At 35.9% G+C, this 11,347-nt stretch overlaps 1 non-coding gene across 1 annotated transcript; it reads left to right on the top strand.

The window, feature by feature from the left end:
* The first annotated feature begins 1,771 nt into the window (after positions 1-1,771).
* LOC121231200 (small nucleolar RNA R71) lies at positions 1,772-1,877 on the top strand. The gene has a single exon (XR_005929266.1). It is a non-coding gene; the product is annotated as a small nucleolar RNA R71 (small nucleolar RNA).
* The last annotated feature ends 9,470 nt before the right edge of the window (positions 1,878-11,347 follow it).

Here is an 11,347-nt window from a genome sequence, read left to right as displayed (position 1 = left end):
CATCTAATAAGACTTTATCACCAACCTTAAGTTAATTTGGAAAGTTATCGAGCTCGTTCTAGCGTAGTTTTGGTTTATCGTGTGTTGTCGATTTATGTGTTCGCCATTCATCTGGCTCCTCTATTTGCAGTCTTCGTTCTTCATGAGTAGGTCCTCTACTATTGCTTGAGAATGACTCATGTGCTTCCTTCAAACTCATTTCCTGCAAAGTAGGTTGCACCATATTGTCAGTTTTAGTAGAATGGGTTAAACGATCACATTCAATTTCTGATGTGTTGCCAGAATTGTGAGCTGGAAGGGTGATTGTTTCGTCTCCCACCTGGAGTGTAAGTTCACCTGTGCCAACATCAATGATTGTTTTAGCAGTTGCTAAAAAGGGCCTTCCTAGAATTAAAGGAGTGTTGCTATCCTCTTCTATGTCTAGAAAAATGAAGTCCACGGGAAATATAAATTTATTGATTTTAACTAGCACATCTTCAATAATACCCCTAGGGAATCTTATAGTTTTATCTGCTAATTGAATGCTCATCCTAGTCTGTTTGGGTTTTCCGAGCCCTAATTGCTTAAACATTTTGTATGGCAAGACGTTAATACTAGCCCCTAAATCAGCTAATGCATTATTAACATCTAAACTACCAATTAAGCAAGGAATTGTAAAACTCTCTGGATCTTTTAATTTGTTCGGTGGCTTATTTTACAGAATAGCTAAGCAGACTACGTTTAGCTCCACATGCGACGCCTCGTCCAACTTCCGCTTATTTGCTAAAAGCTCCTTTAAAAATTTCATTGCGTTTGGCATCTGTGATAGAGCTTCAATAAACGATAAGTTAATGTGTAATTTTTTAAGAGTTTAAGGAATTTACCAAATTGTTCATCTAAGCGGTCTTTCCTCGTCTCGTTGGGGTATGGCACACAAGGTTTATATTCGACATTTACCAATTTGTTTTTGTTATGACCTACCTCACCTTGACCCGTGCTTACCACAGTTTCTTGTCTCGGTTCTGGTTCAGGCTCAACGACTTCTTCGTCATCTTGAATATTAATTGCATTGAGATATTCCCTTGGGTTGGGTTCAGTATTACTTGGCAAGCTATCTTGTGGTCATTCGGAGATTAGTTTAGAAAGCTAGCCTATCAAAGTCTCGAGCCCTTCGATTGACGCTTGTTGATTTTTAAGTGTCATTTTGGTGTTCTGAAAACGGGTTTCTGATACTGAGATAAACTTTGTGAGCATCTCTTCAAGGTTCGGTTTCTTTTCCTGTTGAGAGGGTGGTTGTTGGTAGCCTGGAGGTGGTCACTAATTTCCTTGGCTTCCCATGAGAAATTTGGGTGGTTCCTCCAACCTGCATTATAAGTGTTACTATATGGATTATTTTGAAGTCGAGGATTATTTCCCATGTAATTAATTTCTCGTTATCCATGTTGTGGCCATAAGGTTGGTATTCCGAATGGCTTGTTCCACCTCCATTGCTTCGCACTGCATTACTAGGTGAACCTGTGAAGAACTAAGAAAACCATCAATTTTCTTATTCAAGAGTTCTACCTGATTAGAGAGCATGGTAACTGAATCGACGTTATAAACACTGGCCATTTTCATTGGCTTTGTCCTCATGACTTGCCACTGATAGTTATTCAATGACATCTCCTCTATGAACTTATAAGCATCTTCAGGTGTTTTACCATTGATGGTTCCACCAGCAGCTACGTCAACCATTTGCCGAGTCGAAGGATTCAGGCCATTATGGAATGTTTGAACCTGAACCCAAAGCGGTAACCCATGGTGAGGGCACCTTCTCAAAAGGTCATTGTATCTCTCTCATGTATCGTAGAGTGTTTCTAAATCCATCTGCACAAAAGAAGACATATCATTATGTAATTTAGTCGTTTTAGCCGACAGAAAATATTTTAGTAAAAAATTTTCGGTCATTTGTTCCCAAGTAGTAATTGACCCTCGTGGTAACGAGTTCAACCACTGTTTAGCTTTGTTCCTCAATGAGAAAGGGAATAACCGAAAATGAATGGCATCGTTAGAAACGCCATTAATTTTAAATGTATCGCATAGTTCCAAAAAGTTTGCTAAGTGAGTGTTGGGATCTTTATCCTGCAAACCATCAAACTGAACAAACTGTTGTATCATTTGAATTGTGTTAGGTTTCAGTTCAAAAGTATTTGCAGCTACAGCAGGTTTAACTATGCTTGATTCAGTTCCTATTAAAGAAGGTTTAGCATAATCATACATAGTGCATGGAGCAGGATTTTGATTAGTCGCAATTATAGGAGGTAGCTGATTGTCTTAGTTTTCAGCCATCTCTTCGGTTGGGGTTTGAGTATCGTCTTCTTGCTCATTCTCTGTGTATCTTAGGCATCGCCTTATTTCTCTTTGGTTTCTGCGAACTGTGCGATCGATTTCTTCGTCAAAAAGTAGTGGTCCTAACAAGTTTCTTCTAGCCATAAACTACAAAAAAAAACCTGCCAGAAAAAAGAAAAAAAATTAGTGAATAATAAAAAAAATAAAATTAATTTGTAGAAAAATAAATGGCTAAAGTAATAAAAATTGAGCATTCCTAATCTCTTAGTTCCCCGGAAACGGCGCCAAAAACTTGATCGTGTGATTTCGTGATAGGTTTTAAATATTTATAATTAATCGTTCTTGAAACTAACTATTATTGCGGTATAGGCAAGTGTACCTATCGAACAGTAGTAAAGTTTTAGCAAGACCGAATTGTCGAACCCAAAGGAACTAAAAGTACTAGTATTGACTGTCTTTTTATTATCTAGCCTAGGAATAGAGAGGTTTTGTTTTTAACTAACTAATTATCTAAACTAAGAACTCACAGAGAATAGAATTAGGGAATAGCTTTTGGGAAAATCGATTGAATTAAGGCAATACCTAAGGAAAAATCCACCTAGACTGTACTTGTTATTCTGGCTCCGAATCTGACAATTTATTCATTTAACTTGTTCCGTAAAGATCCCTAAGTTATGTTATTATCCCTATTCAAAACTAATAATGTCTAATACCTAGATTGACTAATTGAGACCTTTCTCTAATTAACACTCTACGGTTGCATTAACTCGATCTATGGATCCCCTTATTAGGTTTCACCCTAATCCGGCAAAATCTTGTCACCCTATGTCTAGGTGCGCAAACAACTCCGCTTGATTATGAAAAATGTACTCTTAGATAGGGTCTATTCCTCCTCTGAATAAGAGCTTATCTTGAATCGGTATCTTGGGATACCAAAACAAGAATTAAGAACACATAATTAAGAACAAGTTAAATATTTATCATACAATTCAGAAAATAATAAGAAGATTCGTCTTAGGTTTCATTCCCCTTAGATATTTAGGGGATTTAGTTCATAACTAAATAAGAAAACATCTCAGAATAATAAAGAATACAAAACATAAAGTGTAACACCCCGTACCCGAGACCGTTGCCGGAGTCGGACACGAGGGGTTCATAGACTAAATTCGCTTACTATCGCAGTCCATTTTAAATTTTTCCAGACAGCTGGCTAACTGTGTCGCTGTCACCATAAAAATCATATCTTGAGTTTCACAACTCGAAAATCAGTTTCGTGATTTTTCCCTGAAACTAGACTCCTATTTCCATCTACATATTTTTTTCTAGAATTTTTAGTCGGGCCAATTAGTACAGTTTATTAGTTAAAGTATCCCCTGTTACAGGGTGCGACTACACTGACCTTCATGCATTACAATTCGGATATCTCCCTGTACAGGGCTTCAATACTGATTCCGTTTGTTTCTATAGAAACTAGACTCAGAGAGGAATCTATAAATATATTGCATGACTCCTAATTATCTCTGGTTAATTTATAATGAATTTCCAAAGTCGGAATAGGGAATCCAGAAACCGTTCTGGCCCTGTCTCACGAAAACCTAATTATCTCTTAACATACCACTCATATGACCATTTCGTTTCTTCCATATGAAATTGGATTCCTCAAGGTTAATTTAGATAATTTATTCACTATTTAATTCTATTCCTACTATTTTTAGTGATTTTCCAAATCTACATCACTTCTGCTGTCAGCATCTGCCTTTAAGGTAGACTTTACCTATTTCATAGTTTCCATGATTCAACTAGCCCTTTTAGCATAAATAGCACAAATTATGATAGTGATTAACCATTCCCATGGCCAATCCTTGTTAAGCATATCCACACCTCTCAATAACCATATCCATACCAAATGATTATAACATTATGCTCAAACATATATAAGCCATTTTCGCATGGCTATCCAAAATTATACAAATCCAAAGGGTCCATGACCCACTACAAAAAGGGTAGTCCTATACATGCCATTTTCAGAGTTCAACCAAAAGTGTACCAAAAGGGCTTTGATAGTGTGGGCGACTTCGACTTCAATAATCTCGAGTCCGATAGTTGACGAACCAAAATCTATAAAACAGAGATTCAAAGAACGGAGTAAGCATTTAATGCTTAGTAAGTTTTAAGCAAGACAAAGTGTTCTCAATCACTATTATTGGTCATTCATTTCAACTGTTCGATGAAGTTAATCTAGAGCTTCATCTCGATCTATAATATCATTAAACGCAACACTTGGCTGCCACATATATACTTTCGAATAATAATGACCTAGATGGTCAAATATTTCCAAAGCACATTCTCACATTTGGAGTTATAATATTAATCACATTTACCTACCTCTTTGATACTGATAATTCACCTCGAAATCACTCCACCGATGAGTAAGTAATACGTACCTGAACATCTTGAATACATAATACTTATTTGATGGTAACTTAATGCAGATACTCAATATCAAAGTCTTACTTGAATCCTAGCATTTAGCCGTCGGGTCTTTAAAGCTCGGATATAGTATGAGCACGAAGCCTACGGACATTAATCAGGATAATACTCTCGCATAAAGCCTGCGGGGTTTTAACCCGGATATAGTACTGACACAATTGCCCTTCGGGACTTATCACATTTATACACTTTCACATCCATCACGTTGGCCACTCGGCCCTGTCACATATATACACTTTCACATTCATGACTTATCACATTTATACACTTTCACATCCATCACGTTGGCCACTCGGCCCTGTCACATATATACACTTTCACATTCATCACATCGGCCATTAGGCCTCATCACATATATACACTTTCACATTCATCACATCGGCTATTAGGCCTTATCACATATATACACTTTCACATTCATCACATCGGCTATTAGGCCTTATCATATATATATACACTTTCACATTCATCACATTGGCCATTCGGCCTTATCACATATATATACTTTCACATTCATCACATCGGCCATTAGGCCTTATCACATATATATACATTCACATCACAATTATCCAAATATACTTCACATATCACATATACTATCATGTATACACTTTGTCTTGGCCGAATTTACATTAATCATTTCCCAATGAATAATTCAATTTCACGCCATACTATCATTTCATATTCGAATACTCATAAACTTACAATTTCACAAATTTTAATATCAAAGATCCATCTAACACTCATGTATCGTTTTACAATATCACGATTTAGAATTCACGTATGGGTTTAATCAATAGCTTATGAGTAACTAAAACAAGTTTTATCCATGTTTACAACAAAATCACATTCACTACGAGTTGTTTTCCTGAGCAGTAGTCACTAAATTATTTATAACTGGAGGTAAAAAACTCCAAATCACTTGCCATTAATTTTCCCTGAATATAGACTTGTATATCTTCCATCCATAAAATTTTCAGAATTTTAGGTTTGGCCAATCAATACCAGATTTTTCTTAAAGTTTCCCCTGTTTCACTGTTTGACTAATCTGACCACTCTTCACTACGAATCAAATTTCTCATTTTAAAGAATTCAAAATGTGTTTTATTTGATTTCATTTGAAACTAGACTCATTAAGGAGTCTAAGCATATAAATTTTATCTTATAAACATTTTTTTACAATTTATAATGATTTTCTAAAAACAGAACAGGGGATTTCGGAGTCATTCTGACACCGTCTCACACAACTTTAAATATCTCTTTATAGGAAATTTGTTTGCTCACAAGGTCTCTTTTATAAGAAACTAGACTAATTAAGCCTTGATTACATATTTTATTCAGCCTATAATTCCACACCAACAATTTATAGTGATTTTCTAAAATCACGTTACTGCTGCTGTCCAAAGCAAATTATTACAATTTGCTCTTAACTTTCCAAGTCCAAACACATATGAACTTACCATTTGAGTTTAAGACATATCATGGCCACATCATATCTTATTAAATCAACTCATTATGTCCTATTATGATTGAATTTACTCAACGTTTAATCACTTAAAATTTACCTCGGATGTTGTCGAACGATTTCGGCGGCTATTCGACCACTTTTTCCTTCCCTTTATCGGATTTAGTTCCCCTTTGCTCTTGAGCTTAATTCAAACAAATTTAACTCATTAAAGTCTCATTTTGCTAGCTTATGGCCGAATATGACAAGGAGTTTGATAGGTCATATGGCCACCTTTTAGCATGCAAATGATATCAACACCAATCCACCTTGGCCGAATATCATCTCCATGACATAGTAAAGATTTGAACCATGGGCTATTTAGAACTCAAGCTAACTACTAAAACATGCATGCATCTCATGGAACATCATCAAACATACCTTAGTCTATCAAACCACCATAGTCGATTTCCTCAAAGCTCTTTTTCCTTCTTTTTCTTTCTCCTATTCGGCCAAGAACAACATGAGAGCTTTTCTCTTCTTTTGTTTTTTTTTGGTCATGCATGAGAATGATGAACACATTTTTTTCTCTTTGTTTTCTTCCTTCAATTTCTTATTAGTTTATTGCCCATGCTTCTTATTTTATTCTTCCATTAACACAACATGTTTCATGACATGTTTTGCCCATGCTTCTTATTTTATTTTTCCATTAACACAACATGTTTCATGACATGTTTTGCCCATCATCCTTTGTCATGGCCGGCCACTAGTACTTAAATGGGGGGAAATTGACATGCAAGTCCACCCCTTTGATTACATGCACTATTAGGCCACTTGCATTTGCCTAGCACATTTCTAAATTTTCTCACATAAGTCCTATCAACTAAATTCACATGCAATTAACTAAATCGAAGCTTAAAACTTTCACACATTTATATTCACATATTTTAGGCAATAATTATCACATTCAAATAATTTGGTGACTCGGTCTAGCGGTCCCGAGACCGCTTTCCGACTAGGGTCACTTTAGGGGTGTCACAACTCTTCCCCCCTTTAGGGATTTTCGTCCCCGAAAATTTCTACCGATGCATAGTTTAGGATAACGCCCTCTTATTGAATTATATTTATATAAACATTAGCTCATCGATAGCAATTGTAATTCATTATTGATTTCTCATCGATCTATAAAATCATTTTCTTATCTTAAAACAAATACATAAACATTTCTACAAGTATGCACATATATCTCATTTTCTTGATTTCATAAGCAATAATCACTTAATTTAATTCACAAATGCATTTCAAACACATATTAAGCACATATTAACATGTATAATTCACATCATCAACCCACATATTTGTAACCCACATTTTCATTCATGTATAAGCTGTAACCTAACCGAAAGTACACATATACTCAAACATCCCAATAAATATCCTTTATAACTTTATCACATCTCAATATTCAACTTAACTCATTTCCAAAAGAAAATCAACTTCCACATACCTGAACATTGAATTCATTTAGCACATTTAATCACTGTTAACGATACCCGTTGAATCATTCGAAATCATTACGGATACTCATTAAGCACATATAGCTCTTACAATGCCATATCCTAGATATGGTCTTACATATGCTCACATATTGAGCCGATGCCATGTCCCAGACATGGTCTTACACACTATCTCAAATCAATGCCTTCGTCCCAGACGAGGTCTTACATGAATTCCACTTCACACACTTAGTACCCACTGACCGATCTCGCACTCATAGTGCTCGATTAAAGGAATTCGCACACACACAGTGCCTCTAATCATTCACACACATAGTGCTCTTATTCATTCGTTATTACACATTGAAATGACTTAACCAAGTCTATAAACATCATGTATGTACACTTTTAAACATATCATCTCATTTAAATTTGAATTCGTATAGTAATGAATACTTAAACTTTGCTCAAATTACCGGCACGAAGCCTACTAGGCACGAAGGCCCGAATACACATCACCAGCATGATTGCTCTTCGGGGTTTAGCACGGATATATCACTAGCACGAATGCTCTTCGGAACTTAGCTCGGATACATCACTAGCATGAATGCTATTCGGGACTTAGCCCGGATACATCACTAGCATGAATGCTCTTCGGGACTTAGCCCGGATACATCACTAGCATGAATGCTCTTCGGAACTTAGCCCGGATACATCACTAGCATGAATGCTCTTCGGAACTTAGCCCGGATACATCACTAGCATGAATGCTCTTCGGGACTTAGCCCGGACATCATTCGAATAACCATGCACATTTAACAATAAATCATGACACATTCGTATTTCATTTTCATTAGCAAAACTCAAACACAAGACACTTATCATTCTTGCAATTTCGGCTCAATAGACACACACAAAGAGCATGATTTTGATTTGCTTAAAACATGATCTAATCAAATCATAATTTAAGCTCTATTACTCAAGAACTTACTTATGTTATACCCTTCTCAATATTGACACATCATAAGCATGTCTCAGTCCTCTCAATACCATCTACTACAGCTCGATCGGGATCGGAATTCATTACAATAAATAAACACATTTTCAATTGTCAGAAATCGCCACACTATCAAATAATCACATAATGGCATGTATAGCTAGACCCAAACGTATTACGGTAGTCCTAGAATCGACTAAATCGTAGCTCTGATACCAATAAAATTGTAACACCCCGTACCCGAGACTGTTGCCAGAGTCGGACACGAGGGGTTCACAGACTAAATTCGCTTACTATCGCAGTCCATTTTAAATTTTTCCAGACAGCTGGCTAACTGTGTCGCTGTCACCTTAAAAATCATATCTTGAGTTTCACAACTCGAAAATCAGTTTCGTGATTTTTCCCTGAAACTAGACTCCTATTTCCATCTACATATTTTTTTCTAGAATTTTTGGTCGGGCCAATTAGTACATTTTATTAGTTAAAGTCTCCCCTGTTACAGGGTGCGACTACACTGCCCTTCATGCATTACAATTCGGATATCTCCCTGTACAGGGCTTCAATACTGATTCTGTTTATTTCTATAGAAACTAGACTCAGATAGGAATCTATACATATATGGCATGACTCCTAATTATCTCTGGTTAATTTATAATTAATTTCCAAAGTCGGAACAGGGAATCCAGAAACCGTTCTGGCCCTGTCTCACGAAAACCTAATTATCTCTTAACATACCACTCATATGACCGTTTCGTTTCTTCCATATGAAAGTGGATTCATCAAGGTTAATTTAGATAATTTATTCACTATTTAATTCTATTCCTACTATTTTTAGTGATTTTCCAAATCTACATCACTGCTGCTGTCAGCATCTGCCTTTAAGGTAGACTTTACCTATTTCATAGTTTCCATGATTCAACTAGCCCTTTTAGCATAAATAGCACAAATTATGATAGTGATTAACCATTCCCATGGCCAATCCTTGTTAAGCATATCCACACCTCTCAATAACCATATCCATACCAAATGATTATAACATTATGCTCAAACATATATAAGCCATTTTCGCATGGCTATCCAAAATTATACAAATCCAAAGGGTCCATGACCCACTACAAAAAGGGTAGTCCTATACATGCCATTTTAAGAGTTCAACCAAAAGTGTACCAAAAGGGCTTTGATAGTGTGGGCGACTTCGACTTCAATAATCCCGAGTCCGATAGTTGACGAACCAAAATCTATAAAACAGAGATTCAAAGAACGGAGTAAGCATTTAATGCTTAGAAAGTTTTAAGCAAGACAAAGTGTTCTCAATCACTATTATTGGTCATTCATTTCAACTGTTCGATGAAGTTAATCTAGAGCTTCATCTCGATCTATAATATCATTAAACGCAACACTTGGCTGCCACATATATACTTTCAAATAATAATGACCTAGATGGTCAAATATTTCCAAAGTACATTCTCACATTTGGAGTTATAATATTAATCACATTTACCTACCTCTTTGATACTGATAATTCACCTCGAAATCACTCCACCGATGAGTAAGTAATACGTACCTGAACATCTTGAATACATAATACTTATTTGATGGTAACTTAATGCAGATACTCAATATCAAAGTCTTACTTGAATCCTAGCATTTAGCCGTCGGGTCTTTAAAGCTCGGATATAGTACGAGCACGAAGCCTACGGACATTAATCAGGATAATACTCTCTCATAAAGCCTGCGGGGTTTTAACCCGGATATAGTACTGACACAATTGCCCTTCGGGACTTATCACATTTATACACTTTCACATCCATCACGTTGGCCACTCAGCCTTGTCACATATATGCACTTTCACATTCATCACATCGGCCATTAGGCCTCATCACATATATACACTTTCACATTCATCACATCGGCTATTAGGCCTTATCACATATATACAATTTCACATTCATCACATCGGCTATTAGGCCTTATCACATATATATACACTTTTACATTCATCACATTGGCCATTCGGCCTTATCACATATATACACTTTCACATTCATCACATCGGCCATTAGGCCTTATCACATATATATACATTCACATCACAATTATCCAAATATACTTCACATATCACATATACTATCACGTATACACTTTGTCTTGGCCGAATATACATTAATCATTTCCCAATGAATAATTCAATTTCACGCCATACTATCATTTCATATTCGAATACTCATAAACTTACAATTTCACAAATTTTAATATCAAAGATCCATCTAACACTCATGTATCATTTTACAATATCACGATTTAGAATTCACGTATGGGTTTAATCAATAGCTTATGAGTAACTAAAACAAGTTTTATCCATGTTTACAACAAAATCAAATATTCACTACGAGCTGTTTTCCTGAGCAGTAGTCACTAAATTATTTATAACTGGAGCTACAAAACTCCAAATCACTTGCCGTTAATTTTCCCTGAATATAGACTCGTATATCTTCCATTCATAAAATTTTCAGAATTTTAGGTTTGGCCAATCAATACCAGATTTTTCTTAAATTTTCCTCTGTTTCACTGTTTGACTAATCTGACCACTCTTCACTACGAATCAAATTTCTC

The sequence above is a fragment of the Gossypium hirsutum genome, chromosome A06 (genome assembly GCF_007990345.1).
Source record: "Gossypium hirsutum isolate 1008001.06 chromosome A06, Gossypium_hirsutum_v2.1, whole genome shotgun sequence".
NCBI lineage: Eukaryota > Viridiplantae > Streptophyta > Magnoliopsida > Malvales > Malvaceae > Gossypium > Gossypium hirsutum.
This window is presented reverse-complemented; position numbering and strand designations above follow the sequence as displayed.